Here is a 27,919-nt window from a genome sequence, read left to right as displayed (position 1 = left end):
GGCTCTCATTATCTACAATATATAATTTACTTATTTCTTCAATCCTAGTGTATACATAAAGTACATAAAATAGTTCTCAAATTGCTAACCTGTATACTTCTGAGAAATGCAGTTTGCTAAGTAGATTCTAGTATCTGTTTAGTGGTTTTGTTTTTTTTTTGTCTTTAGCTTTATAGCCTTATATCTAGGCAGAAGACTGTTTTCCAAAGTTACCTTAGTTCTTTTCTTCTACTTTAGTGTGTTATTTATTTGTAACGTGGTTAGGTTTATTTGTTGCGCTTCCCTTGTGGCTCAGCTGGTGAAGAATCTGCCTGCAACGTGGGAGACCTGGGTTCGATCCTTGGGTTGGGAAGATCCCCTGGAGAAGGGAAAGGCTACCCACTCCAGTTTTCTGGCCTGGAGAATTCCATGGACTGTATAGTCCATGCAGTCGCAAGGAGTCGACATGGCTGAGCCGAGCGACTTTCACTTAGGTTTATTTGTTACTGTTATATTGCATTCTGGATTCCTCCTCTGTCCTGGTTGGTTTTAATTGTTGGTTTGTATTTTGAGAATGTGAAACATGACTGTGGTTCTAAGAAGCCAGAAGTTATTTGAAAAGGTATACTCAGAAATGTCAATGCCCCCTTCACTCCTCCTGCCCCTCCCTGTCCCCCATCTTCCCTGTCCCCATGAATAATCAGTCTCTTTCCGTGTGAAGTCTTTTGTTTGTTTTCTCACAAAACAAGCAGATCTATGTGTATTTTCTCACATCTGCTTTTTTTTTTTTTTTTTTACACAAAGTGTATCATACAACAAATACTCTCTGCTTTTTTTTTGTTTTTCTTTGACAGTGTATACTGGAAACCACTCATGTCACTTTGTGGAGCTCTTCTTTATTCCTTTTAGCAGCTGTATGGTACTCCTCTGTGTGGATACACCCTGATCTGTTTATCCATTTTCTTGTGTGGGCATCTAGGTGGTCTTTATGATTACAGTAATGAGTAACGGTGTGCGTATATATTTTCGTTTTAATGGAAGTGTATCTCCAGGTTAGATCGCAGGTAGAGCCTAGAAGTAGAATTTTACTTGGTCAACAATGAGTGCACGGTTTTGTCAGGTTCACCAGAGTCCTCTCCTGAATGCTTGGGCTAGTTCTTGTTCCCACTGTCAGTATAGGAGAGTGCCACTTTCTCCACATTCTTGGCATCCAGACCTGTTGTCATATTTTTAATCTTTGCCAATCTAAGAGGTGAAAAATGGTATTCATGGTTTCATTTGCATATCTCTAAAAATTACAGATGAATTTGAACAGTTTTTCATGGGACTCGGGGCCATTTTCTTTTTCCTTTTTTTTTTTTTTAAGAATCATCTGTTTATATATTCTGAGAGCCCCAAGCATGGTTAACGGAAACCAGTTGAATGTTAAGATTCTTTCAGTGCATTGGTTTGTCATTCAGTTGGATGTTGCTAGCCACCACGATGTTCTTGGTTTTGATTTTAAATTTTTTTTTTTTAAGGAAATTTCAGACATAAACAGAAATAAACAGAACAGTATAATGGGCTCCCAGATACCGTCACTCCACTTTCAGTTTAGTTCAGTCGCTCAGTCGTGTCTGACTCTTTGCGACCCAATGAATTGCAGCACGCCAGGCCTCCCTGTCCATCACCAACTCCCAGAGTTCACTCAAACCCACGTCCATCTACTCCACTTTAGTGATTAACAATTCATTCATGACCAATCTTGTTTCATTTACCCCTGCCCTTATTTCCCTTGCACTTGGTGTTATTTTTAAGTCAACTTGGGGTATATCATTATATCTGTGACTATTTTAGCATGTATATCTCTTAAGGCCTCTTCTAAGAAAAACTACAATAAATGGTAAATCTTGGTACTTATATTAATAGTTTGCATCAAGGTCCAAGTAAGGTCCATACATTTGATTAGTTGTATCATTGGTTCTCAGCTGGATGGGATGCTGCCTCCCAAGGGACACGAGGCAGTGTCTGGAGACGTTTGTTATTTTGGCAGGGGGTGGGTGGAGTTGTTCCAAGTCATAGGAGAGGGCAGGTATGCTGCTGAACATCATGCACAGAGCAGCCCCGTAAGGAAGAGTTCAGTTCAGTTCAGTTCAGTCGCTCAGTCATTTCTCACTCTTTGCGACCCCATGAATCGTAGCACGCCAGGCCTCCCTGTCCATCACCATCTCCCAGAGTTCATTCAAACTCATGTCCATTGAGTCAGTGATACCATCCAGCCATCTCATCCTCTGCCATCCCCTTCTCCTCCTGCCCACAATCCCTCCCAGCCTCAGGGTCTTTTCCAATGAGTCAACTCTTCCCATGAGGTGGCCAAAGTACTGGAGTTTCAGCTTTAACATCATTCCTTCCAAAGAACACCCAGGGCTGATCTCCTTTAGAATGGACTGGTTGGATCTCCTTGCAGTCCAAGGGACTCTCAAGAGTCTTCTCCAACACCACAGTTCAAAAGCATCAATCAAAAGCGCTCAGCTTTCTTCACAGTCCAACTCTTACATCCATACATGATGACTGGAAAAACCACAGCCTTGAGTAGACGGACCTTTGTTGGCAAAGTAATGTCTCTGCTTTTCAATATGCTCTCTAGGTTGGTCATAACTTTTCTTCCAAGGAGTAAGCATCTTTTAATTTCATGGCTGCAGTGACCATCTGCAGTGATTTTGGAGCCCCCCCAAATAAAGTCTGACACTGTTTCCACTGTTTCCCCATCATTTCCCATGAAGTGATGGGACCGGATGCCATGATCTTCGTTTTCTGAATCTTGAGCTTTAAGCCAACTTTTTCACTCTCCACTTTCACTTTCATCAAGAGGCTTTTGAGTTCCTCTTCACTTTCTGCCATAAGGGTGGTGTCATCTGCATATCTGAGGTTATTGATTTTTCTCCCGGCAATCTTGATTCCAGCTTGTGCTTCTTCCAGCCCAGTGTTTCTCATGATGTACTCTGCATATAAGTTAAATAAGCAGGGTGACAATATACAGCCTTGACGAACTCCTTTTCCTATTTGGAACCAGTCTGTTGTTCCATGTCCAGTTCTAACTGTTGCTTCCTGACCCGCATATAGGTTTCTCAAGAGGCAGGTCAGGTGGTCTGGTATTCCCATCTCTTTCAGAATTTTCCACAGTTTATTGTGATCTACACAGTTAGCTAGTCCTAAATGTCAATAGTCCTGCTGTTGGAAAACCCTGATTTGTCGGTTTTGCTCATGTTTCTCTTTTTTCCTTTGCTATTTATTTCTTACAGAAAGTGGTTGTTTATCCACTTTCTGGGTTTTGCTTATTACATCCCTGTAGTATCTCTCAACATGTTCCTCTCTTCCCTGTAAATTGATAGTTGGAGCTAGAAGATCTTGATCCGATTTCAGGTATTTTTTCCCCGCAAGAGTATTTTATGAATGGATGATATAGTCTTCTATCAGGAGGCATGAAATGTCTGGTTGTTCCTATTTTTGTTATGTTTGCTGCCATTGGTCAATGCCAGTATCCGTTCATTTGTTCATTAGCAGTTGCAAAATGATATTTTAATTACAAAATTTCTTCTTCATTTATTAGCTGGAGTACTTTTATAATGAGAAAACTTCCTTTTGTCTACTCCTTTGGTTACCTAGTGGTACCATTTATATAGGAGAGGCAGATTTAAATGCTTGATTCTTTCCCTTAATCACTAGTTTTGAAATTAATTGGCTCATTAGCATCTTCTATTGGTTATTAAAGGAAAAAAATCAATGTATAATATGTATTAGTTTTGAGCAATGTGAAGTAAAATGATGACTCTTAAAAAAGGTCCATGTCTACTTTGACCACATAACTTGTAACTAAAAAAAAAACCTCCAAAATCTGGTAAGCAATTCAAGCAATATAGAAAGATTAAAAAAATGAAAAGTGGAAGTTTCTTGTCTCCTTCCTATAGTCCCCTTTCCCCAGTGGGAAATCCCATTAACAATTTTGAATTTCTATCCAGATGGAAGGGGTCATATGGTATACATGGTTTTGTACCTTGTTCTTCTTAATTTTTAATAATATTCCAGTGGTCTAGGAGAGCTTTTCACATCAGCATATACAGATATCTCATGCTTTTTAATGGCTGCATAGAATTCCATTCTGTGGATTTACCATAATTTACCTGGTTCTCTGTTGATGAATTCTTCAGCTGGTTTCTCTCTCTCTTTTTTTTTTTAGTACTTAACAGTGCTGCGATGTATATGTATATATTTTTGTGTTTATCTTTATTCTTGATAAGCATTTAGGTACATTCTTAAGTTCCTAGCATTATACATTCTGAAATCATTTTTAGCTGTGAAAGTCGCTCAGTTGTGTCTGACTCTTTGTGACCCCATGGACTATACAGTCCATGGAATTCTTTAGGCTAGAATACTGCAGTGGGTAGCCTATCCCTTCTCCAGGGGCTCTTCCCAACCCAGGAATCGAACTGGGGTCTTTTGCATTGTAGGCAGATTCTTTACCAGCTGAGCTACCAGGGAAGCCCACTTTTTTAAAGCTGTAACTCTGTTTAAAATTTATTTTCTTCCATCAGCAGATGAATGGATAAGAAAGCTGTGGTACATATACACAATGGAGTATTACTCAGCCATTAAAAAGAATACATTTGAATCAGTTCTAATGAGGTGGATGAAACTGGAGCCTATTATACAGAGTGAAGTAAGCCAGAAGGACAAACACCAATACAGTATACTAACGCATATATATGGAATTTAGAAAGATGGTAACGATAACCCTGTATACGAGACAGCAAAAGAGACACTGATGTATAGAACAGGCTTATGGACTCTGTGGGAGAGGGAGAGGGTGGGAAGATTTGGGAGAATGGCATTGAAACATGTGAAATGTCATGTATGAAACGAGATGCCAGTCCAGGTTCAATGCACGATGCTGGATGCTTGGGACTGGTGCACTGGGACGACCCAGAGGGATGGTATGGGGAGGGAGGAGGGTTCAGTATTTTATATTTATTTTTTAATTAATAAAAAAAAGAAAAAAAATTTATTTTCTAAAGAGACTTTTGATTGACAGAAAGGGTAAGGAGCACTTGAAGTGAAATACAAGTTTGATAAACATACTAACTATGCAAATGTAAGATACTTTTTTATCAGGGCTGTAAGTTGCATTCATCTGATAATTCTAATACATCAAAAATCATTGTTAGAGGAAACACAATGACATATCCAATTTTCATTTTAGGGGTAGGGGGAAGTAAAACTTTCAGAATGCTTTGTGGAGAAGTGTTAAACTTCTCTTCCTTTGGAAAGTGGAAGTGTTTTCCTTGAGCTCAAAACACAGGATTTCAAACATAATATCAACTTGTGTTTATCAGTAATCATAGCAGTCTGATATCATGTGCGATAAATTATGAAACTGCAGAAGCTGGGGAAAGCTATGCCATTGTAGATAATTTGGTGGTTTTGTATGCACAAAAGCTATTCGCAGATGAGTGGTCCTGTTTGACAAATAAATTGGGACATAGTCCACTGTGGTTCTTTTGATTTATGATACTTAAATATTAATAAATGTAAAAAAGAAAATTAAATGGCCCTGGACATCTGTCTGGAAGTCCTGGAGATACTTACACTGCCCAGAAATCTCTGTAACAAGTATGGGGCAAAAGGCATCTTTTGAAGCAGAGACTTTGTGGATGGTTCCCATCGATGACTTGGGAAGCTTTCTGTGGTGGCCGGCCGCATGGGCACCTTCTCTCCAGAGCCTCGTGGGTTCCCAGGACTTTGCTCTTGTCTGTGGCCTCCCTCAGAGCCTCACTGGTCACACACGCTGCGCCATAGACATGTGGCCAGTCTTTTTCATGTCACTGCTTCATGAAGGAGCCTTGGGATGTAAGCTGTCTGCAGATTAGAGGAATTGGAGCTTTTTTACTTAATTTAACTTGTCACAGGTCTGACTCATATTCCTCTTACATTTTTCCTATTTTAAGGCCGGCTTTCTGTGTGTCTGGTTCTTGAAGTCACTTTCCTTTTTTTTGCTGGCCTGTCCTTATTTTCTGCATATCGGAGGATCAACATTTCCTTCGATGCCATGGTTACGGGGAGAGCAGAGTCCCTTCTGTTTGATTCAGGGACTTCTCTCCTCACGTCCACTTTTCCAGCCATCCAGATGCCAAGTAGTCCGCGCTGGGCTCTGCTTGCCTTATTTTCCTCTTCTCTGCTCTCCCCTTGTGGGAGGAGAGCTCAGATTCCCGGCCCTGAGCTTGGGTTCTCATTCCTTGAAACCCTGTTGGAAGTGATGAGCGTTTGGAAGCTCCACAGCCTTTCACACACCCTCTCCCCCAGGATTGCCTCGCTGGGGGCTGCCTTTCCCTTCAGGAGTGTCACCCAGCGGCTCTCTCCACTTACCTCCTGTCAGCTGCACGGTGCTTTGTTTTTGGCCTGCCGGGCTGCTGCATGATGCATTCACTGGTTTCGGTGCTTTGAGAGGTTCTCTGTTTCTTTGGACAGGACGGAGGAAGACTGTGGCACAAGTTTCTTAAAACTTAAGGATCAAGTGATGTTAAGATATGCATGATTTTTCGTCTCTCTTCACCACATCAGTGATTTTTGGTTTCCTTACCACTGTCACATTTCAAGCTTTCATTGACCACCATCATGGTTTCTGCCACATCTGCATAGCAATTGTACTGTTTACTTAATATTTTTCCTTAAAACTACTTTAAATGGATTTTGGTTTTTTAAATTTAATTTTGTCCTTAACAGTGGTATCTGTTAAATCCTGTGTTTGCAGTGCTTACTCCATATTTTAATAGTTGTGAGAAAAGATATATTTATTGAGATAAAGAGGCGTTATCATCTAAAATGCTTATGTGTAAGATTGTCAGAAGGGTGATGGTGATTGCCGAAAGGATAATACAGACACAGGTAAAGGATACAGGTTTTGCTAATGGAAGTAAAAGATTGAAGAATTTAACCAAATGAGAATGGCTCTGTAAAGCGGAAGGCTCTGCAGAATTCGTCCCATTGGCAGGACAAGCTAACCCGGACTTCAGTTCTCATACTGATGTCCTGTTGCCAATGACGGTGCCATCCAGGAACTGGATCCCATCAGGCTCAGCCATTCTGACGGTGTTGACCATGCTAGGGGCCTCTGGGTTCCTCTCTGTTTTAATGGTGACCTTGCCTGCCCAGCAGTGTGAGTAACTACTCACAGCCTCAGCACATTCCTCTGTATTTATGGCAAGATTGGATGACTTGTAGATCAGCTGCTCAGGCGGGCCATTTTTCTAGCAGACTTCAAGCCTGCTTGAAATCTATTCATTCAGGTATGCATAATGGTACACTTCGGTAGACCTTGAAGTAGATTAATAAAATGTAGCTAAAGGGTTTGTACACACCCACAGAAAGAAGGGATCCTTACATGATGAAAAGTAGTTTATCTGTTCTGTCAAAATAGTATATATTCTTCAAATAAGTGACACTTTCCCCTTCAGACACTTTTTATTGTAGTCACTGTTTTTGAAGTGTCAGTGCTACACATCTCACATTCAACCATTTGTATGTGAGCCAAAGTTTGCTTTAGTTGGAGAGATCTATTTTCAGAAATAGGAAATTTTCTGGAAATGTAATTTCAGGAAGAAAAGGAAACTGCTAAATCATTGGAGATTATCTGTAGGTGTATTCATTGTAGAAGATCCCATCTCCTTATTCAAGGACTTGACCTCAGCAGTTACCCCCTTCCCCAGTATCATTTTTCCCCCTCATTAGTGTGCAAATAATATTTAACTTCATTAAAAAATAAACGATCTGACATTCATCCTTCAGTTGCAGCCTCATTTCTTTTCTCCCTTTGTAGTAAAATTCACCAGAAGAATTCTCTGTATTCGCTGCCTCCAGCTGTGGTTTTTCTTCCCATCTTTCCTTATCTAGTTGAAGTCCGTTCTCTCTGAACCTAGCCTTACTTGGCTTCTGGAAGATCCCTGTTCTGATAGTTCTCAGGCCTCGCTGTCCCGTCCTTCCCCTCATCCTCAGTCCTCATTGCGCTTCCTTCTTATCTCCCTGGTCTTTCGTCACTGGAGTGCCACAGGGCTCATTCCTCAGTAGTTCTCTTTTTCTGACATTTGTCTGGTCTTACCACTTCAGCTTTCATCTGTGTGTGGGTGATCCCTAAATTTTTATCACCTTTGTAGACCTCTTCCCTGAGTTCTCATCTTAAATATGTAATTGCCAACTCAGTATCTCTACTTGGATGAATAGTAAGCATCTGATCCTCTAGTGTGTCTAAAGTGAAACTCCAGATCTGGCTTCCCAGTCAGTCCTACTCTTTCCACCATCCTCTTCATCTCAGTTAATGGCAGTTCCTTTGGGCCAGAATCTTTGGAGTCATCCTCACTTCTTCTCTGGAGAAAGGAATGGCAACCACTCCAGTATTCTTGCCTGGAGAATTCCATGGACAGAGGAGGCTGGCTACAGTCCAAGGGGTCACAGAGTCAGGCTTGACTGAGCGACTAACACTTTCACTTTTCTTCCCGCGTAATCTGCACTGAATTTTCAGCAAAATCCTGTTGGCTCACCTTAAGAATCTCACCGCTTCTCATCATTTCACCTCCCTCTCCTATATAAATTGAGATTATTGCAATAGCCTCCTAACTAGTCCTCCTCCTGCCAACACAGAAACCAGAGAAGGTGCTTTTAAAATGTCAGATCCTGTGACTCTTCTGCTTGAATCCCACTCAGAGCGGAAGCATTCCTGTGGCCCCTAAGACCCAGCAGACTGTCCGGCATCGTCCCCGGCCACTGCTCCTTCGGGCTGTACCAGCCTCATTTCTATCTCCTTCCAGTAAAATGTAAGCTTCGAGAGTGTAGACACTTGGTTTCTTGATTTTATCATTGTTGTGTTTCCAGTGTCCTGAGAGTGCTTTGAATGAGTGAATAGTTGAGCCGTAGAAGGCATTTGGGTTCATTTTACACTGTGTGTTCATCTCCTGATGGAAGGAAAGCAGAGAGTGTCGAGTGCCTGTTTCATCCATGTACCGCACTGTGGCGTACAAACGAATAAGCTAATACGGCTGGTACCTCCACCTGCAGAAATCCCTCTTCATTTTATTTTTGCCTCTTGCTGTCCCTGCATGATCTAATCTCTTCTGCCTTATCCTAGCTTTGTTTTCCTTCCTTGGGTCCCCACCCCCCCCTTTCCTTAGTGTTTATCCTCCGTCTAGCCATCCCCCACCCCCTAGCCCTCACCACAGATATATAAGTATAGCAGGACACTTTCCTCTTCAGCAGAAAAAAAAAAAATCTCTGGAAATTCCCTGGTCATCACCATAATGTCTTTTCTTCATTCAAAAATAGTTCCTGAAGTGCTGCTTTCTCTGTGGAACTTCTCTTAAGATAGCTAAAATATTTTAATCCCTTTTGTCTAAAAGATGATTGCCCTCCTTCCGTCTGCTCCCCGTTTCATTCTTCTGCATCATATCCTGTCTCACAAGGGATTCATGGTAGTGGGCCCAGAGCTGAGGCTGCTCTCAGAGGTGGGACAGAACAGATCTTTATAACCCATCAGCTTTATGTGTGTCTCTGGAACTGATAGGAATGGTTATTTCTCCCTCTTGAGTGTCGCTGAGTTCCCACATGCACAAATCAGTTTTGCATTTCCTCATCAAGTTGGACAACTTTGTCCTTAATCTTTGTTCAGAAATTAAGTATTAACTATTACTTATTGATTGGTAACATTATTAATATTATTTACTTAGTCTGTACCTATTTATGTATAATCACTTTATCGTACATATTTGTGTGTGTGTGTAGCATATGCCTTTATTTTTAAAATTAATTATTTTAATTGGAGGATAATTACAATATTGTGATGGTTTTTTGCTGTATATTGACATGAATCAGCCATGGGTGTACATGTGTCCCCCCATCCTGAACCCCTTCCCGCCTCCCTCCCCACCCCATCCCTCTGGGTTGTTCCAGAGCACCGGCTTTGAGTGCCCTGCTTCATGCATCCAGCTTGCACTGGTCATCTGTTTCACATATGGTAATGTACATGTTTCAATGCTGTTCTCTCAAATCATCCCCCCTCACCTTCTCCCACATAGTCCTAAAGTCTGTTTTTTACATCCGTGTGTCTTTTGCTGCCTTACTTATAGGATTGTCGTTACTGTCTTTCTAAATTCCATATATACATGTTAATATACAGTTTTTGTGTTTCTCTTTCTTACTGACTTCACTCTGTATAATAGGCTCCAGTTTCATCCACCTCATCAGAACTGACTGAAATGTGTTCCTTTTTATAGCTGAGTAATATTCCATTGTATATATGTACTACAATTTCTTTATCCATTCGTCTGCTGATGGGCACCTAGGTTGCTTCCATGTCCTGGCTATTGTAAACAGTGCTGCAGTGAACATTGGGGTACACGTGTCTCTCTCAGTTCTCGTTTCCTTGGTGTGTACGCCCAGCAGCGGGATTGCTGGGTTGTGTGGCAGTTCTGTTACGTTTTTTAAGAAATCTGCACACTGTTCTCCATAGTGGCTGTACTAGTTTGCATTCCACCAACAGTGTAGGAGGGTTCCCTTTTCTCCACACCCATCATATGTATTTTATGTATGTACTTGTTCATTATTCATCACAGAGAGATTGGAGGAGTAATGGACAGAAGGACGAAGAGCACGGTGAATGTTAAGATGATCATGTGTATACGTACAAAGAGTAACCAAATTCAGTATTGCTGCACATTAGTTTGGCTTGACTACAGTCCACCCAGGTAGCAGGCTCACCTGAACCCCACTCATTTCCCCTGGCTTCTGTATTTCCATCTCTGTCTCTCCCAGAGTTTGGGAGAGAGTGAAGGACAGGGAAGCCTGGTGTGCTGCAGTCCATGGGGTTGCAAAGAGTCAGACACAACTGAGCAACTGAATAACATCATCAGCTCTCTCTCTGTCCCTGTGTCTAGAATACTTTCTTGTTGAAAGACTTGAGAATTGACCTGAGGGCTTGTTCTGGCTCCAGGTGCTCAGCAGCTTACCATGTGAAGCAGGCTGGGAATTCTGGGCAGTTAATGCCTCTGGATAGCCCTTAACCTTTGTTGATTGGGAGACAGTGGATAAATATCTTAGCTTCCTCTTCCACTGCTGGGACCACCTGAAGCCCCTTCTGCATGGAGTCATCTTCCAGGTGTCCCCAGAGGGGTAAAGGCTCCTGAAGGTACCCTCTGTGGCCTCCTCCCCTTCTCTGTCCCCCTTTTCCACTTGCCTGCCAGTGCTTCCAGAGATGACCTCCCCTCTGGACACCCCACTCAGATTTGTGTGTCAACCTCAATGGGTTGAAAATTGTTAATTGAAGAGTGATCAATCATAAGTAAATGGTCGAAAGATAATGGATTCAAAAGTAGAGTTTGGATTCCACTTATTAATAGCATGACAGTCTGTTATATGCAGTATATGATAATATACATTACTATGCCTGTATCATAAGAGTGTTTTCATTTACTTATGTCCGTGTGCAGATGGTTTGGGACCATGACTCCCAAAGTAGAATGTGAGAGTTGCTTGCTTACTTCACCGAATAGTTTTCTGGTCCTACTACCTTAGAAAGATGCCTTGACTTGGAGTTTCTGTGTGATATGATTTTAATTTGAAACTGTTTTATTTCTCCCTTCCTTTATTCCTTTTGAATCCCTACTTTTTAAAATGCTAGAAACATTTCATAGTAATAGGTAGCCTTTAACCTGGGAACAACTGCAATGAAGTGTTAACATTTTACAGATTAGCGTATTAAAAACTATAGCAATGGCATTGCCATCTTTGGGAAATGTTATAGACTACTTAAACAAGATTTCCCCCAAGGTTCTACTGTGAAATGTGGCTGAGTATCCTCAGAAAAGTTACTCAGGAGTTAAAATTCTTTATGTGTCAACTATTTTTAGAAGGATTTTAGCAATACATTGTGCTCTTCTTGATAGAATACTGTACCACTTAATTTTAATGTCTTAACATCATGGACCCAAGTTATCCTCTGTTCTGTGAGCTACTGGCATGCATTGTACAGTTTGTGCACTATATTGCCACAGGTCAGATGGGCATTCATTTAACAGTGTTCATCTCTCTCCTTGATATATGTTTTTCCTGCTATCTCTTATCTTCTTTAGCTGGTCCCTATTGCTGCTTCTGATTTTGTTTTCTTACCTAGAGAAAAACGTCAAGATTTTGATGGGGAATTCAGTAAGAGGTCTTCTTAAATTGCCCACTCTCATTCTGATACCTTGGTGACAACTGGATGGGCCTAGCCAGGAATGGAGTCAAGCAATGCAAAAGGGACTTTGCAGATATCACTTAAACAGGCTTGGCAGGCATGGTTATCATTTTTGAGGTCGGAGAGCTCACAATGCTAGATGGTAGCTTTAAATTTTTAACCCTAAGAAAGAAGCTCTGTGGAGAAGGGTAGTCCTGGCTGATAGGTAATTTTGCCCAGAAGAAAATCAGACGTGTGGCGTAGTGATATTGTGTATCTTGCTTCTTATTGTGTATTTTGGTAAAATTGTCAGCCCTTTAAAGTAAGGGTACAGTTTTTAGGCTTGCGCCTAGGAAGTGCCCTATCGATATTTGTTAATTACGTCGTGATGGGGTCACAAAGAGTCTGATACAACTGAGCGACTGAGCACACACACACAGTTATATTGTGATAAGGGAAATATGAGACAACATCTCGAGAAGTTTCTTTTAAGGTTAAAAGGATAGTTTTAGGAACTTCCCTGGCTGTCCAGTGGTTTAGACTCCCAAGTTTCCACTGTAGGGGTCATAGGTTCAAGGATCCCTGATCGGGAACTAGGATCCTCTCTGCGGTGCTGTGCCCAGTCTCTCAGTCATGTCTGACTCTTTGCGACCACAGACGATAGCCCGCCAGGCTCCTCTGTCCATGGGGATTCTCCAGGCAAGAATACTAGAATGGGTTGCCAGGCCCTCCTCCAGGGGATTGTCCCAACCTAGGGATAGAACCCAGGTCCTCCTGCATTGCAGGAGGATTCTTTACCCTCTGAGCCACTATGGAAGCCCTGGATCCCCAGTGCAAAAAAAGAGAGAGGCAGAGATAGTTTTCAAAAGTGTTAGTGTGTTATTAGTTATCGACTTTTCTTGCTCATATGTTTTCCAATACTGTATGCTGTAAGTGATTGGTAATGCTGTTGCTAATTTGGTATCCTGTGTTAAGGGAGTGGTTTTACTAAACATTTAATATACCAGTACTTTGTACCAATTGTAAAGATTGTAAATTTTAAAAAATTGTAAATTTAAACTATAACAATTGTAATTATAAGACATTAAATGTGTAGTAAATATTCAGAGCTGGTGAGTCTGAACGTTAACTTCTATAACACATTCCTAAGGTGGGAAATAATACCACCACCTTGATCCCCAGCTGCGAAATGCAGTGTGCACATCAGCTGGTTGAATTCTCCAAGGTGTTTTTCTGGTAAATAAAGTGATTTGATCTCAGCCCAACACCTCCCTAGTCTTAGTTGACTGTGGAATCTTTATGTGTGTAACCTTAACTCCTGTGGGACAGTTTCAGAAATACTGTTTTAGAGAATACTGTATAGGCAGTCCGTACTTTGTGTGGTTCTGATTTGCACAGATTTCAGTAACATGCAAAGGAAAACTGTTTCTCTGGTTATAGCACTTCTGACACCAAATGTGTGGGTTTTCTACACTCAATTCTCTGTAGACACCAACTGGGTGTCTTACAATTTAATTCAACTCTGACAGTGATCACCTGAAGTTAGAGTAGACCCCACAGGTTAACTGTGAAATGTTCCATATTTGGGGGTCTTCCCTGGTGGCTCAGTGGTAAAGAATCTGCCTGCCCATGCAGCAGACACAGGTTTGATCCCTGGGTCGGTAAGATGCCATCTGAGAAGGAAATGGCAACCCACTCCATTATTCTTGGCTGGACAATCCCATGGACAAAGCAGCATGGTAGGTTACAGTCCATGGGGTTGCAAAGAGTTGGACATGACTTAGCACCTATACAACATCACCACCATAGGTTAAGGGCTCAGTCCAACTAATCTGCTCCCCTTACTTCAGACACCAATCACAAATAGTGAATTCGTGGGTTATGTCCATTTCTGTCTGACTTGGCTGCTAATTGGGGGTTTCCATGACTCCCTATTTAGGTTTGATAATTTGCTCTGATGGCTCACAGAACCCAGGGAAGCACTTCCCTTTGTGCTATTCTTTATATAATTATAAAGGATATTATAAAGGTTATAAATGAATAACCAGATGAAGAGGTACATAGGGCAAGGTCCTAAGGGTCCCACATACTTCTGTCCCTTTGGAATTGGGGATATGCCACTCTTCTGGCCCCTGAATGCATTCACCAACCCTGAAGCACTCCAAACCCTTTGGGTAGGGTTTTTAGTAGAAGCTTCACTACGTAGATATGATAGATTAAATCATTAGCCATTGGTGATTTTTTTTTTTTTAATTTCCAACTTCTCTCCCTTCCTTGAAGGTTGGACATGGGCTGAAAACTCTAAATCTCTAAACACACAGTCGGTTGGGCAACTTGACCATTGTGAAGCTATCCATGGTCCCGTCCAGGGTCACCGTATTAGCATAAACTCAAGTGTGGTTGAGAGGGGCTTGTTATGAATAACAAAAGACGCTCCTCTGTCACTCAGGAACTTTACAAAGGTTTTAGGTACTGTTGTGCAAGGAACCAGGAAGGAAGACCAAATATATATTTCTCCTTACATCACTGTATCACCATGGTTTAGTTAAATACCAGTCCCCCAATAACACGATTCAAATTTTGGCCACCATGATATATTAACTGTGCAAATAAAGAACAGAGTTTGCTGCTAGCTCTTCAGTTTGCAGGTCAGCAGGTCAGTATGTCAGTGACAGCTGGGCATCTGTCCTTCAGCTCACGCCCAGACAGGAAAGGGTGTTGTGCTGCATCCTGCTTTCCCACCGATAAACCCGACATCTTACCCATCTTACATACAAAGTGGGGTGATCAAAAGAGGGAAGTGGTCAATAAAGACGAAAGTCCAGCAAAGAACAAAAAGTGATGTTTCTGGAAGTGAAATTTAAATTGAGCATAAATGAAATAGTAAAATGAGTAACTGACGGTAAGAGTGTTAACCCTGCCGCCCCTTGAGAGGCTCTGGATGTGCAGCCAGAAGCACTCAGTGAAGGTACACTTAAGAGCATCATATTTTAAATTACAGTGTACTAAATAAATGTTTTACTAATTTTTCATTTCTCTATACATTGCAATTAACAGAGTGTTTTCACAACATTTTTGAAGCTCAAGGGACAGTTGTGATTTTCCCAACGATTACTAAGATAGCTTTGTGTGGTTTCAACTTGTCTAAGTGTTTTTATGGTCCCACACTACCGTGCAAAGCAAGGACTGCCTGGATTTTTCTTGTATTTGCCAATCATCTATCATCTGACCTCTAGTGGAAATAAAGAAAAATTACAAAATGAACTTTGAGGAACTTATAATAATACATTTTCTTCAGAATGGATCTAATAGGTAAAAATCCCTGCATATTACAGACTTTACACTTTGCTCTTACAGTGTGTTTTGAAACAGTATGGTGCACTATTTGCTGCTGACTTTTCTGGACAACTCAGCACCACCCATTTTGCTTTTGTTGAGTACTTCTGATTTGTAATTTTGTTGAAGTTCTTTGAAATCTTCCTGTAGGGATACTTGTTAAGGATTATGGCAAGGTTTCCATGATCCAAACCTCTACTCTGACTCACTCTTCACTGAGAATGAAAAAGCCTGCTAAGGGTGTTGAGTAGACCTCTCAGAAACTTTTGTTTCTGTTCCAACAGGAAGTTCTCTAAGATGAATCCTTGCTCTTGGCTTGGCTCTGCATGTAATCTCTTCCCTTAGGTTTGGGCACTGAAGACTGTTTACAAGAGGAGAAAGGTTACTAGGGCACTGGATCTACTTGAGTTGATTCCTGTCCTTTGTAGCTGACTCATCACTGAAGTGTCCTCAATATAAAAGTTTATGACTTGCTGTTGTATTTTATCCCAGGGTGTGATTTTTTAGCCCTTTATACATTAAATCTTCTGTAGATGTCATTCAGTTCAGTTCAGTTGCTCATTCGTGTCCAACTCTTTGCGACCCCACGAATTGCAGCAGGCCAGGCCTCCCTGTCCATCAACAACTCCTGGAGTTCACTCAAACTCATGTCCATCGAGTCAGTGATGCCATCCAGCCATCTCATCCTCTGTCGTCCCCTTTTCCTCCTGCCCCCAATCCCTCCCAGCATCAGAGTCTTTTCCAATGAGTCAACTCTTCGCATGAGGTGGCCAAAGTATTGGAGTTTCAGCTTTACCATCAGTCCTTCCAGTGAACACCCAGGACAGATCTCCTTTAGGATGGGTTGGTTGGACCTCCTTGCAGTCCCAGGGACTCTGAAGAGTCTTCGCCAACACCACAGTTCAAAAGCATCAATTCTTCAGTGCTCAGCTTTCTTCACAGTCCAACTCTCACATCCATACATGACTGCTGAAAAAACCATAGCCTTGACTAGACATTAGGCCCTAGAAAATATAGCTTTCCTTCCCATACTCACAGTGGACAACAGAACTGTGAGCTGGGCTATTGGTTCATCTTTTAAAAATCTGTTTCAACCTATAATCTATTTAATCTATGTATTCTTCTAGTAGATAACCCCACTTGGAAAATTAAGATAGGAACACTTAGAAGCTACAAGAAAGGAGAACAGAATAAATGGGCATAATATATAAATCTGTAATGAACAGAGATCCTTTTTTGCACAATATGGTTATAAATACCTATGACTAAATTTGAACATCCAATAATACTACATTCTTTTTCATTAACAAAAAGTATGAACATTTCAAAATAAGATCTTGAAAGAAAAAGTCATCTGTTATTTATTTTTTCCCCATCACATCTGTTTTCTATCCCTTTATATCTGCAAAATTCACATTTAATTTGAGTATCCTAGAATATTGGCCAGGATAGTAGCCCAAACTAATGCCTCTCTAATGTGCTTGGAATTTCTGCTTTCTGTCAATCAGTAAATATTCTTTGAGCATCTACTGTATAGTCAGCTTTAGGTAGATCAGAGGAGAATAGGAAATTCTAAGTTATTAGTGAAGTGAAGTGAAAGTTGCTCAGTCATGTCAGATTCTTTGTGACCCCATGGACTGTATAGTCCATGAGAATCCTCCTGGATTCTCCAGGCCAAAATACTGGAGTGGGTAGCCTTTCCCTTCTCCAGGGATTCTTCCCAACTCAGGGATCGAGCCCAGGTCTCCTGCATTGCAGACGGATTCTTTACCAGCTGAGCCACAAGAGAAGCAACTATTACTCATATCTTTAAGAAATGTGAAGTCTAATTGGAGTAACAGAGTTTTCACAGGAAGCAACTGTGAATAAGGCATCGCCCTAGCCTCTCTGCTAGGGCTTTAGATCAATAGTTCCTTAACTGCCATTTCTCTACTGAGCAAAAGAATTGCCTGGGGAGCTTGTTAAAAATGAAGATTATTAGGTACCACCCATTAACTTTTCCCTGTAGATCTAAGGGGGGTCTCAAGAATGTATTTTTTTCTTTTAAGAAAAAATAAGCAGCTCTTTTCCCCGAAGATCCTGGTGTCACCATGGCCACCGCCCCTCCTGGTGTACTGTAAGAACAAGCTCTGTTCAAAGTCTGGCTTCGGTCGAGGTGTGTCCGTGATGCTAAGATCCACATCTTTGACCTGGGGCAGAAGAAGCCAAAAGAAGCTGAGTTCCCACTCTGTGGCCACAGTGTCAGATGCGTAGGAGCCACTTTCCTCTGAAGCGCTGGAGGCTGCCCGTATTTGTGCCAGCAAGTACATGGTGAAAAGCAGTGGCAAAGATGGCATTCACATCCAAATGTGGCTCCACCCCTTCCACGTTATCCACAGGAACAAGACGCTATGCTCTGCTGGAGCTAATGGGCTCCAGACAGGTATGCACAGTGGCCAGGGTCGACACTGGCCAAGTCATGGTGTCCATCCGCACCAAGCTGCGGAACAAGGAGCATGTGAGTAAGGCCCTCCCTAGGGCCAAGTTCAAGTTCCCTGGCTGCCAGAAGATCCACATCTCCAAGAAGTGGAGATTTACCAAGTATAATGCCAGTGAATTTGAAAACACGATAGAAAAGCAGCCCATCCAGGGTGGCTGTGGAGTCAAATACATCCCTGGTCATGTTCCCTGGACAAATGGTAGGCCCTGCTCTCATGAGAGCCTGGCACAGTCCTCTCCTTACGTGTGCCCACCAGTATATCCTACTTTCCTATCAAAGCAAAACAAAAATAATAATTAAAAAAAAAAACACAGTAAAAAGATGTTGAAAGTTGCATGGTGAAAGCAATTGTCCCTCCCCTCCATTCTGTATCCATTCAGTTTTCTCTTACACGTTTTTTTGCAGATGGTTCCACACATTGTACTCTGCATTTGCAGGCATGCAGGCATGGGTGGGTGGGGGCGTACTCTTTTGCACCTGGCTTTTGTTGCTTTCCCGCATGTCTTGGAGATCTTTCCATATCCCTTCTTGCAGATCTGCCTCATTCTTTTGAAAGGCTGCCTCGCACAGCCTGTAAAAGCTCCACAGGAGATTCTAATGCATAGCCAGGCTTGGAGCCCACAGATAGACTGAGTGTTAAATGGGTTTAGAAAAAGTTTTCTTAGATGTTAACTCCTTAAGTCTTGTGGTTTCTCAGCAAGGAACTGAACTCTGCAAATGTTTCTCATACTTCTAGATTCAGGTTGCTTTAGGACAGATTTTTGTATGGTTTTTACTTTTAGTTATTGGGATGTGAGAGTTGGGCTGTAAAGAAAGCTGAGCACTGAAGAATTGATTGCTTTTGAACTGTGGTGTTGGAGAAGACTCTTGAGAGTCCCTTGGACTGCAAGGAGATTAAAGCAGTCAATCCTAAAGGAAATCAGTCCTGAATATTCATTGGAAGGACTGATGCTGAAGCTGAAACTCCAGTACTCTGGCCACCTGATGGGAAGAACTGACTCATTTGAAAAGACCCTGATGCTGGGAAGGATTGAAGGCAGGAGGAGAAGGGGACGACAGAGGATGAGCTGGTTGAATGGCATCACTGACTCAATGGACATGAGTTTGAGTAAACTCTGCGAGTTGGTGATGGACAGGGAGGCCTGGTGTGCTGCAGTCCATGGGGTCGCAAAGAGTTGGACACGACTGAACAACTGAACTGAACTGAGAAATCAGTGAAAAATACACGAAGGCATTTATGAAATCAAGATTTTTTTTAATCCTATAGCTGCAGATGTGGAGTTTAAATTTCTCATTAAATTAATTATTAAAACATACATGAAGGCAGTAATGTATAGACTCATGGCATAGTTCTTAATTCTTCCTTTATTAAGGACATTTCTAAACATACCTTTATATAATTGTTTCTGTTTATCCTTTATCATCATGACAAGTTTTTCCTCCCCCAGGATGATTTACAAAGTTCTTACTAAATTCTCAAATAATATTCATTTTGGGATGGCATTTATTTGCTCTTTCACTGGTTATAAATAGAAGTATAGTCTATCTCCGTGAAGTAGCAAATCTGCTGGGCACTGTTTGCATTATAGCTTTCCTTAGCCACTATAGACATACCCGACACGTAGCTGGACAAGCCAAAAGCAGATTGCTAAAGAGTAGAACAGCATATGCTATGCTATGCTAAGTCACTTCAGTCGTGTCCAACTCTGTGTGACCCCATAGACGGCAGCCCACCAGGCTCCCCTATCCCTGGGATTCTCCAGGCAAGAACACTGGATTGGGTTGCCATTTCCTTCTCCAATGCATGAAAGTGATAAGTGAAAGTGAAGTCGCTCAGTCGTGTCCGACTCTTAGCGACCCCATGGACTGCAGCCTACCAGGCTCCTCCGTCCGTGGGATTTTCCAGGCAAGAGTACTGGAGTGGGGTGCCATTAATAGGAACAGGTTCCTTTCCAGGAGCGGGTTCATAAGTACAGTTTGTTTGCAAGTCCAATAAAGTTAGCCTAGGTACCCAGCTAACACAGTTGGCTACACAGCACTGTACTGTAATATGTTTATAATACTTTTCACGCAAATAATACGTAAAAGCTAAACACAAAAATAAACATTTTTAATCTTATAGTACCTTGAAAAGTACAGTAGTACTTTTCTTTCTGATAGTCAGTTGGTAAAGAATCCACCTGCACAGCAGGAGACCCCATTTCGATTCCTGGGTTGGAAAAACCTGCTGAGACGATATAGGCTACCACTCCATATTCTTGGGCTCCCATTGTGGCCCAGCTGGTAGAGAATCCACCCGCAATGAGGGAGACGTAGGTTTTGTCCCTGGGTTGGGAAGATCCCCTGGAGGAGGGAATAGCTGTCCACTCCAGTATTCTGTCCTGGAGAATTCCGTGGACTGTATAGTCCATCAGATCACAAAGAGTTGGACATGACTGAGCCACTTTCACAAAGATCCTTTATTTACCATTTATATCGCCGCCTCTATGTATTCAGGTGTCGGGCAGTGACAAGCATGTTTTCTGCGCTCTGGGGGGTAAATAGTGTAACGTAAATTATATTTGATGTGTATGTTTCACACATTCATCCTGGTACAAGTTTTATTAGAAGTATACCAGCAGGATTTTCACTTTTTTGAAGGGTGTGTTTTGTATCCGTGAGCTCATCTCTTGGTTCTTCAGTCCCTCTTATTTTCCTGTCATGTTCTTTGTTCAATTCCTTTAAAAAAAAAAAAAAGTTTTATTTATTTATTTGACTGCACCAGGTCTTAATTGCAGCACATGGGATCTAGTTCCCTGACCAGGGATCAAACCCTAGCCCACTGCATTGGGAGCATGAACTCCCATGAACTAAGAGCATGAACTCTTAGCCACTGGACCACCAAGAAATCCCTGTTCAATTCCTTTTTATATCGTCTTCCTCCCTCACCCTTGGTAACCTGAATGTTCTTAGTTAGCTGGCTGGAAATAACTCAGGAAGCCGTTAGGACGGTTGGAAGGATGAGCCAACTGTTAGAGGCAGGAAGAGTGTCACATTTTTTCTGAGATTATTATGAACTGAAAGAATTTGGTTCAGTATGCACTTCATTCAAAATCTTTGTTAAATATAGTTAAGCACAAAATATGCCAGTAAATAGCTTTGATGTGTCAAAAATAAAATCTTCAATGTCATGCTCAACTTGTAAGGAAAAGCACTTAATTTTATGAACAGTTTATATGCAAGAGAATAACAGGAGTTGGTTTTTTCTGAACCAAAGATTTAATTTAAAATTGCCAGTTTGATTTTCAGTGAAAATATTTCATACATGCAAATTACAAATTTTTGCTTTAGCTGATACCTGATAATAAAGTATCTTAGGGTTAAAACACTGCATAAAACGTAGTTTAGATGTGAAAATGGCTGTTGGCATTCTAGTATAGTTTTAGCAGGAATGTCAACCTGTTAAGCCAGAATCAATAAGCAAAGTAAGGTTTTTGGACCTGCAAAACAATTGTTCTACAGTTTCATTCTAAATATTCTGTTTATTAACTTAATTAATTTGCTTAACTTTGAGGGAGATACTGTCATTTCCATCCTTACAGTCAAAGAACAGACAAGGAGAGTTACCCAGGTCTATACATGGTTGTACATAGTTCAGGATTTTAACATAGGTAGACTGACTCCAGAGGACTCAACCATCAAAACGTAATTAAAAATTGAAAAAGAATTATCTTCTTTTTCCTTTTAAGAATGGCCATTTGAGTGTCTAATGTGTACTCTGAAGAGACATCACTGAAGGAAAAAATATTAAGCCTAATCATGAGGCCAAGTTTCCTGTGTGGGCTCAGACCTCATAGGTAATAAGCCCAGAGCTGTATGAGCTGTGATCGGTACCTAATAGAAGCATAATAATGTTAATGGTTACTATTAATGTATTTACTGTACCATTGCTTATTATACGCTAAGCCATAGGCATTACATATTTACCTGCATTGTCCTGTTTAGTCCTAGGGGAATTCCTGCTCAGAGGAATTAAAAATGTTGCTCAAAGTCAAAACTACTGGAGCTAGACATCAAATCGGTTTTCCTGATTCCAAAATCTGTGCATCCCACTCAAGCCAATTGACCCCTGTTTTTCTGGTGGCTTGAAACTGGACTGGGTAGTCCTTGCCTGGCTTATAGCTGTCCCAAGGCTTCAGCTGACTCCAGAGTTATATGGAAGGAAATAGGAAGAGTAGGTTATAAACCAACCTCTCTACTCCTGGAGTTAAATCTCAAAGGCCACTCCCCAGCCCCTTTGGTGATATTACTGTGAGGTTTTAGGGCTTGCACAATGGATGACTCAGTCCTTTATGGAGAAGTTGTAAAAATTAGTTTTGGGTAGAAGGGTGAACTTTTGAAACACAGGTGGAAACTTGCAATGAAGCAAAATTTTAAATGAGTGAATTTCATTACTGCATCCTTCTACTATCTAAGGAAGGATGAGAAATCTACTAAATCGTACATTGAAAGACTGTCCCCCCCCCACTTTTTTTTTTTTTTTTTTACAGACTGTGTTGCCTTTAGTTCCTATACCAAATTCTTCAGAAATTCAAGCTAGACATATATATATTTTTTTAACTTGCCTGTAACTTTGCCACAATGGATCAATTTTCAGATAAGTTTTCAGCACAGTTAATAATCAAAAATTTACTGGGATCATCATGTTGAGAGGGCACTGTAAGTGATCCTGGGAGAAGTCTGAGCTCAAGTCAGGAAGTAAGGTGTGTAAAACAGCTCAGTGTTAGATATCCACGAGTAGAGATGTGTGTGAATAAAGTGTTGCAGAACTTTCTGTGGGGTGATTGAGTGAAGTTTCACCAAGGAGAGGACTGTAAGATTGCTTGGTGAGGAATGGGGAGAGGATTTGAAGCAAGAGGAATATCTAATGAAGTCTGCTGGCAGGAAGATCTTTAAAAATTTGGCCTCCAACTCTTCTAACATTGAGAGGAAGGAATATAAATGGGAGCATTATCAGGAGGAAAAAAAAGGATATTTGGCAGATCCCAGGGAATCCTGGTTAGTCATTAATTCAATTCTGTTCTTGTCAAGTGTCACACACACACAAAAAAGCCAGCTAAGCAACAATTTCAGAAGGTTAAGACAATAGAAAGTGCTAAAGTTGTCACTGTCCCACTTACCAAAAGGCACAGAGAGTGTTCTGTAGATGGAAGCTAGTCAGCAAAGGTCAGACTGTCACCCCCACAGGAAGGCACCCCCCTCCACACACACACTCACAATAGTCTAAGAAACATTGAACATGTTGCCATTAGGAAAAAATGGAGCAGTTTGTATATGAAGGAAGGTTTTGTAAGAGAAATGGAGAGAGAGACTAAAGGAGACCGAAAGTTATTCTTAGAAAACTTGCTTTCGGAGTTCTGCATCTTATGTGCCCTACTGCTCGTGCTCTTAACACGTCTGTTACAGCTGTAGGGACTTAGAAAAGTGACAGTGTTATCGCTCAGTCATGTCTGACTTCTTTGCGACCCCATGGACTGTACGTAGGCTGCCAATCTCCTCTGTCCATGGAGTTTTCCAGGGAAGAATACTGGTGTGGATAGCCATTCCTTTCTCCAGGGGATCTTCCCGACCCAGGAATTGAACGAACCCTGGTCTCCCGCATTGCAGGCGAGCCACCAGGGAAGCCTTTGTGACTGTAGAATTCTGTTAATGGGGCTGAGGGGTGGGGGTATCCTTCCTTCTGAGAGAGGAAACCAAAACGCATGTGATAGTTCCTTTTAGATCTACTCAAAGATCTGAAATAACGTTCTTGGTTTAGGGATATTTAATTTTTATGTTTAATTTGATTTTTTTTAATTTATTAATTTATTTGGGAAGTCCTGAAACTACTTTAATGTTATTTGCTTAGGAGTTTTATAAGAATCCTTTAGTAAGTATTAGTAATAATATAATTAGTAATAATATAATTAGTAATATTTAGTAAGTATCCTTGTCTTAATTTTCTAAGGAATTTTGTTTGCATTTTAATCAGAAGTAGATGTTTTATCAAATACTTGTCCTGTTTCTTTTTAAATGGTCATGTGGGTTTTTCTTTTAATCTGTTTAATGTGGCACATTTCACAGATTAAATTTTTTTTAGTGTTAAAACCACCTTGCATTCCTGAGATAGACCAAACTTGATATTTCCAAATGAGAGTCACTTATAATTTTTCTTTCTTGTATCATCTTTTCTAAGTTTTAATATCAAGGTCATGTTATCATAAAATGAGTTAGAAAGTAAGTCCTTTTTTTCTACTTGCTGGTGCAAAGTTATAATATTGGAATTATTTATTCCCTTAATACTTAATAGAACTTTCTTGTGAACCCATCTGGGCCTGGGATTTTTTTGAGGGTGGGATCATTTTTAATGTTATAAGTAACAATTTTAGGACTATGCAAATATTTTTTCTTTGTGACTCAGGTTTGCCTGTCTTATATTTTCTAATCTTTTAGCATAAAATCATTCATAATACCCTCTTTTACATTTAGTATCTATAGAATCTATAGTTTTCTCCCTCTTTTCATTCCTACCATTGGTTATTTATGTTTTATCTCATTGCTCATAAGCTTGCCAGAGGTTTGGCAATTCTATAAGTCTTTTCAAAGAATCAGTTTTTGGCTACAGTGCTCTATTGTATGTTTGTTTTCTGTGTCATCAATTCTGCTCTTTTAGTTTTCCTTCTGTCTGTGTGTTTAAGGTTTATTTTGCTATTCTTTTTGTTACTATTTGAGGTAGATTTTATTACTTCATTAATTTTAACCTCTTTTTCCCGTAATGCATATATTTAAAGTTATATATTTCTGTTTACAAGTTTTGCATTTGGCAAATTTTGTTATGTAGCATTTTCATTACTGTTCAGCTCAAAATAATTTTTAGGGTTTTGTTACCATTTATCTTTTTACTTGGCTTATTTATAATATTATTTCTTAATTTCTAAACACATGAAGATTTTCTAGTTACCTTTTTTGTCATTGCTTTCTCTCTTCATTGAACCGTGGCCAGAGAGTTTCTGACTTCACACCTGCAAAACTGACCGTGGCCCAGTGTGTGGTTGCTCCTTAAGAGTGGCCCGTGTGTGCTCGAGAGGAGGGGCGTGTTCTATGGATGTTGGGTGTAGGGCTCTATAAATGTTCATTAGGTCATGTGTTTTTAAAATTCTGCAGTTCAAACCTTGTATGTTTCATAGATTGTGTTTTGCCTATGTATTCTATCAGAAATATTGCTCTACTTTTCTTGGCTTTTCCATTTTTCTTGCATCTCAGACTTGTCTGTGACCATCTTCCTCCTGCTAGAAGTACATCCATTAGCATTTTCTTTAATGTGGGTTGGCTGGAGGTGAACTCTGTTTTGGTTGTACAACTTTTTTCCTCCCCCTTCCTTCTTGAAACACATTTTAACTGAGTATTGAATGCTCAGTTAATAGATATTATGGGTTAGCAGATAGTTTCTTTAAGCACATGTAAGGTATTCTGCTGCTGCTGCTGCTAAGTCGCTTCAGTCGTGTCCGACTCTGTGCGACCCCATAGACAGCAGCCCACCAGGCTCCGCCATCCCTGGGATTCTCCAGGCAAGAACACTGGAGTGGGTTGCCATTTCCTTCTCCAATGCATGAAAGTGAAAAGAGAAAGTGAAGTCGCTCAGTCGTGTCCGACTCTTAGCGACCCCATGGACTGCAGCCCACCAGGCTCCTCTGTCCATGGGATTTTCCAGGCAAGAGTACTGGAGTGGGGTGCCATTGCCTTCTCCGAAGGTATTCTAATGTGTTCCAGTTTTCATTATTTCTGTGAGAAGTCTCTCATCCTTGCACGTAATCTGTGCTTTTTTCTTCTTATGGCTTTGAAATTTCCCAACTTTTGTTTTCTGCAGATTTACTGTGATGTGAGTTGACTTTTTATTCATCCTGCTTGGCAGGTGTTAGGTTTCTTAAATCTGGAGATCAGTGTCTTTCATTATTTCTGCAAATTTGTAGCTGTTAGCTCATGATATTGCTTCTGCCCCTGTTCTCTCTATTTTACCTTCTGAGGCTCTGGTTAAATGTATGTTACATTTTCATTTTATCCTTCATGGTTCTCACACTCTTGTTTGTATTTCCTGTCATCTTATTCTCTTTGCTGCATTCTGAATAATGTGACCACCATCTATTTCACTGATTTTCTCTTCCACTGTAACACCTATCAACTGATACCCACAAATTCTATGTTAGTACTTCTTTGGCTCTTTTTCAGGTACTAGTTGTGGTTGTGTTTTTGTTTTGAAACTTTTGGGGAATCAGATCAGATCAGTCACTCAGTCGTGTCCGACTCTTTGTGACCCCATGATTCGCAGCACGCCAGGCCTCCCTGTCCATCACCAACTCCCGGAGTTCATTGAGACTCACGTCCATCGAGTCAGTGATGCCATCCAGCCATCTCATCCTCTGTTGTCCCCTTCTCCTCTTGCCCCCAATCCCTCCCAGCATCAGAGTCTTTTCCAATGAGTCAACTCTTCGCATGAGGTGGCCAAAGTACTGGAGTTTCACAAACGTGTAAAATTTTACCCTAATAAGTTACTTAGAAAGTAAGCAAAGCTGCTGTGGTCTTCATTGATGAACTACTCCTGTGCTCAAGATGTCACTGTGTAGTTTTTCAAGTTCCTAGTTCCCTCAATCTTTATTTAAATGCTACTGCTGTATACTCCATGGAATAGAGTATTCCAGATACAATGCCTCAAACTAATTTAACTGGTTAATTCGGGATGTGAGACCTAACTCAGGATTGTTAGGGCTCAGTGCGCTCACCATGTCAGCGATGTTACCCACATTTGCTAGCCACCCTGGCTGATGACGACCATATTTTACAGTTAGGTGATGTTTTAATCTACCCAGGAAAGGGAGGCAGAGAGAAGAGATTGGAGAGAGAGAGAGAGAGAGAGAGAGAAAGAGAAAGAGAGAGGGTTTGTGAGCTCTCTGGGGTCACTTCTTAAAAAGACAGTAATCCTGTTGGATTAAGGCTCCTTCCTTATGACCTCACTGAACCCTTATTACTTCCTTAGAGGCCCTATCTCCAAACATAGTCACAGTGGGGTTTACAGCTTCAGCATGTGAATTTTGGAAGGACACAGACACATTGGGTCCATAGCAGGTAGCATTTACATAATGGTTGAGGGTCTTACGGTTTATGTTATAATTATTTATAACATTACAAATAAAATATATATTTATAAAATAAAATATACTTATTATGTTATAAATATATTATACTTCTGATGTCTCTACTGCTGCTAATAGTGAATTTGGGTATTTCTCAAATATACCCAAATAGTGGTATATTTGGGTATATTCTCCCCCACAATTATTCAGCAAATATGCAGAGAAAGGGGGCTTCCCTGGTAGCTCAGCTGGCAAAGAATCTGCCTGCAATGCAGGAGACCCCTGTTCAATTCCTGGGTGGGGAAGATCTGCTGGAAAAGGGATCGGCTACCCACTCCAATATTCTTGGGTTTCCATGGTGGCTGAGCTGGTTAAGAATCTGCCTGCACTGCGGGAGACCTGAGTTTGATCCCTGGGTTGGGAAGATCCCCTGGAGAAGGGAAAGGCTACCCACTCCAGTATGCAGAAGTGAAGAGAAGTCACTCAGTCCTGTCCGACTCTTTGCGACCCCATGAACTCTAGCCTACCAGCCTCCTCTGTCCATGGGATTTTCCAGGCAAGAGTACTGGAGTGGGTTGCCATTTCTCCAGTATGTAGAGAAGAGAATAAAATTTATTCTTACATGTGTTTCTGTACTCTTCAAAATGCGTTAATGAGATTGTTGTACGTTTCTTAGCTAAGTTCTAACCGATCTGTTATAGTTAAGTAAAGATTTTTACCTAATTTACATATTGGCCTTATATTTCTTTC

General features: G+C 40.9%; 1 protein-coding gene and 1 pseudogene across 2 annotated transcripts in view; both read left to right on the top strand.

Moving 5' to 3' along the window:
* Positions 1-27,919, top strand: part of KDM7A (lysine demethylase 7A) — a 72,727-nt gene that overhangs the window by 7,949 nt on the left and 36,859 nt on the right. The gene's annotated exons all lie outside the window — the stretch shown is intronic.
* The window catches only part of LOC139182770 (large ribosomal subunit protein uL16-like), a 30,043-nt pseudogene extending 2,124 nt beyond the window's left edge, over positions 1-27,919 (top strand).

Source organism: Bos indicus, chromosome 4, assembly GCF_029378745.1.
Source record: "Bos indicus isolate NIAB-ARS_2022 breed Sahiwal x Tharparkar chromosome 4, NIAB-ARS_B.indTharparkar_mat_pri_1.0, whole genome shotgun sequence".
In the NCBI taxonomy this organism is placed as follows: Eukaryota; Metazoa; Chordata; class Mammalia; order Artiodactyla; family Bovidae; genus Bos; species Bos indicus.
Note: the sequence above shows the minus strand (reverse complement) of the source record. Positions and strands in the feature narration are given on the sequence as shown.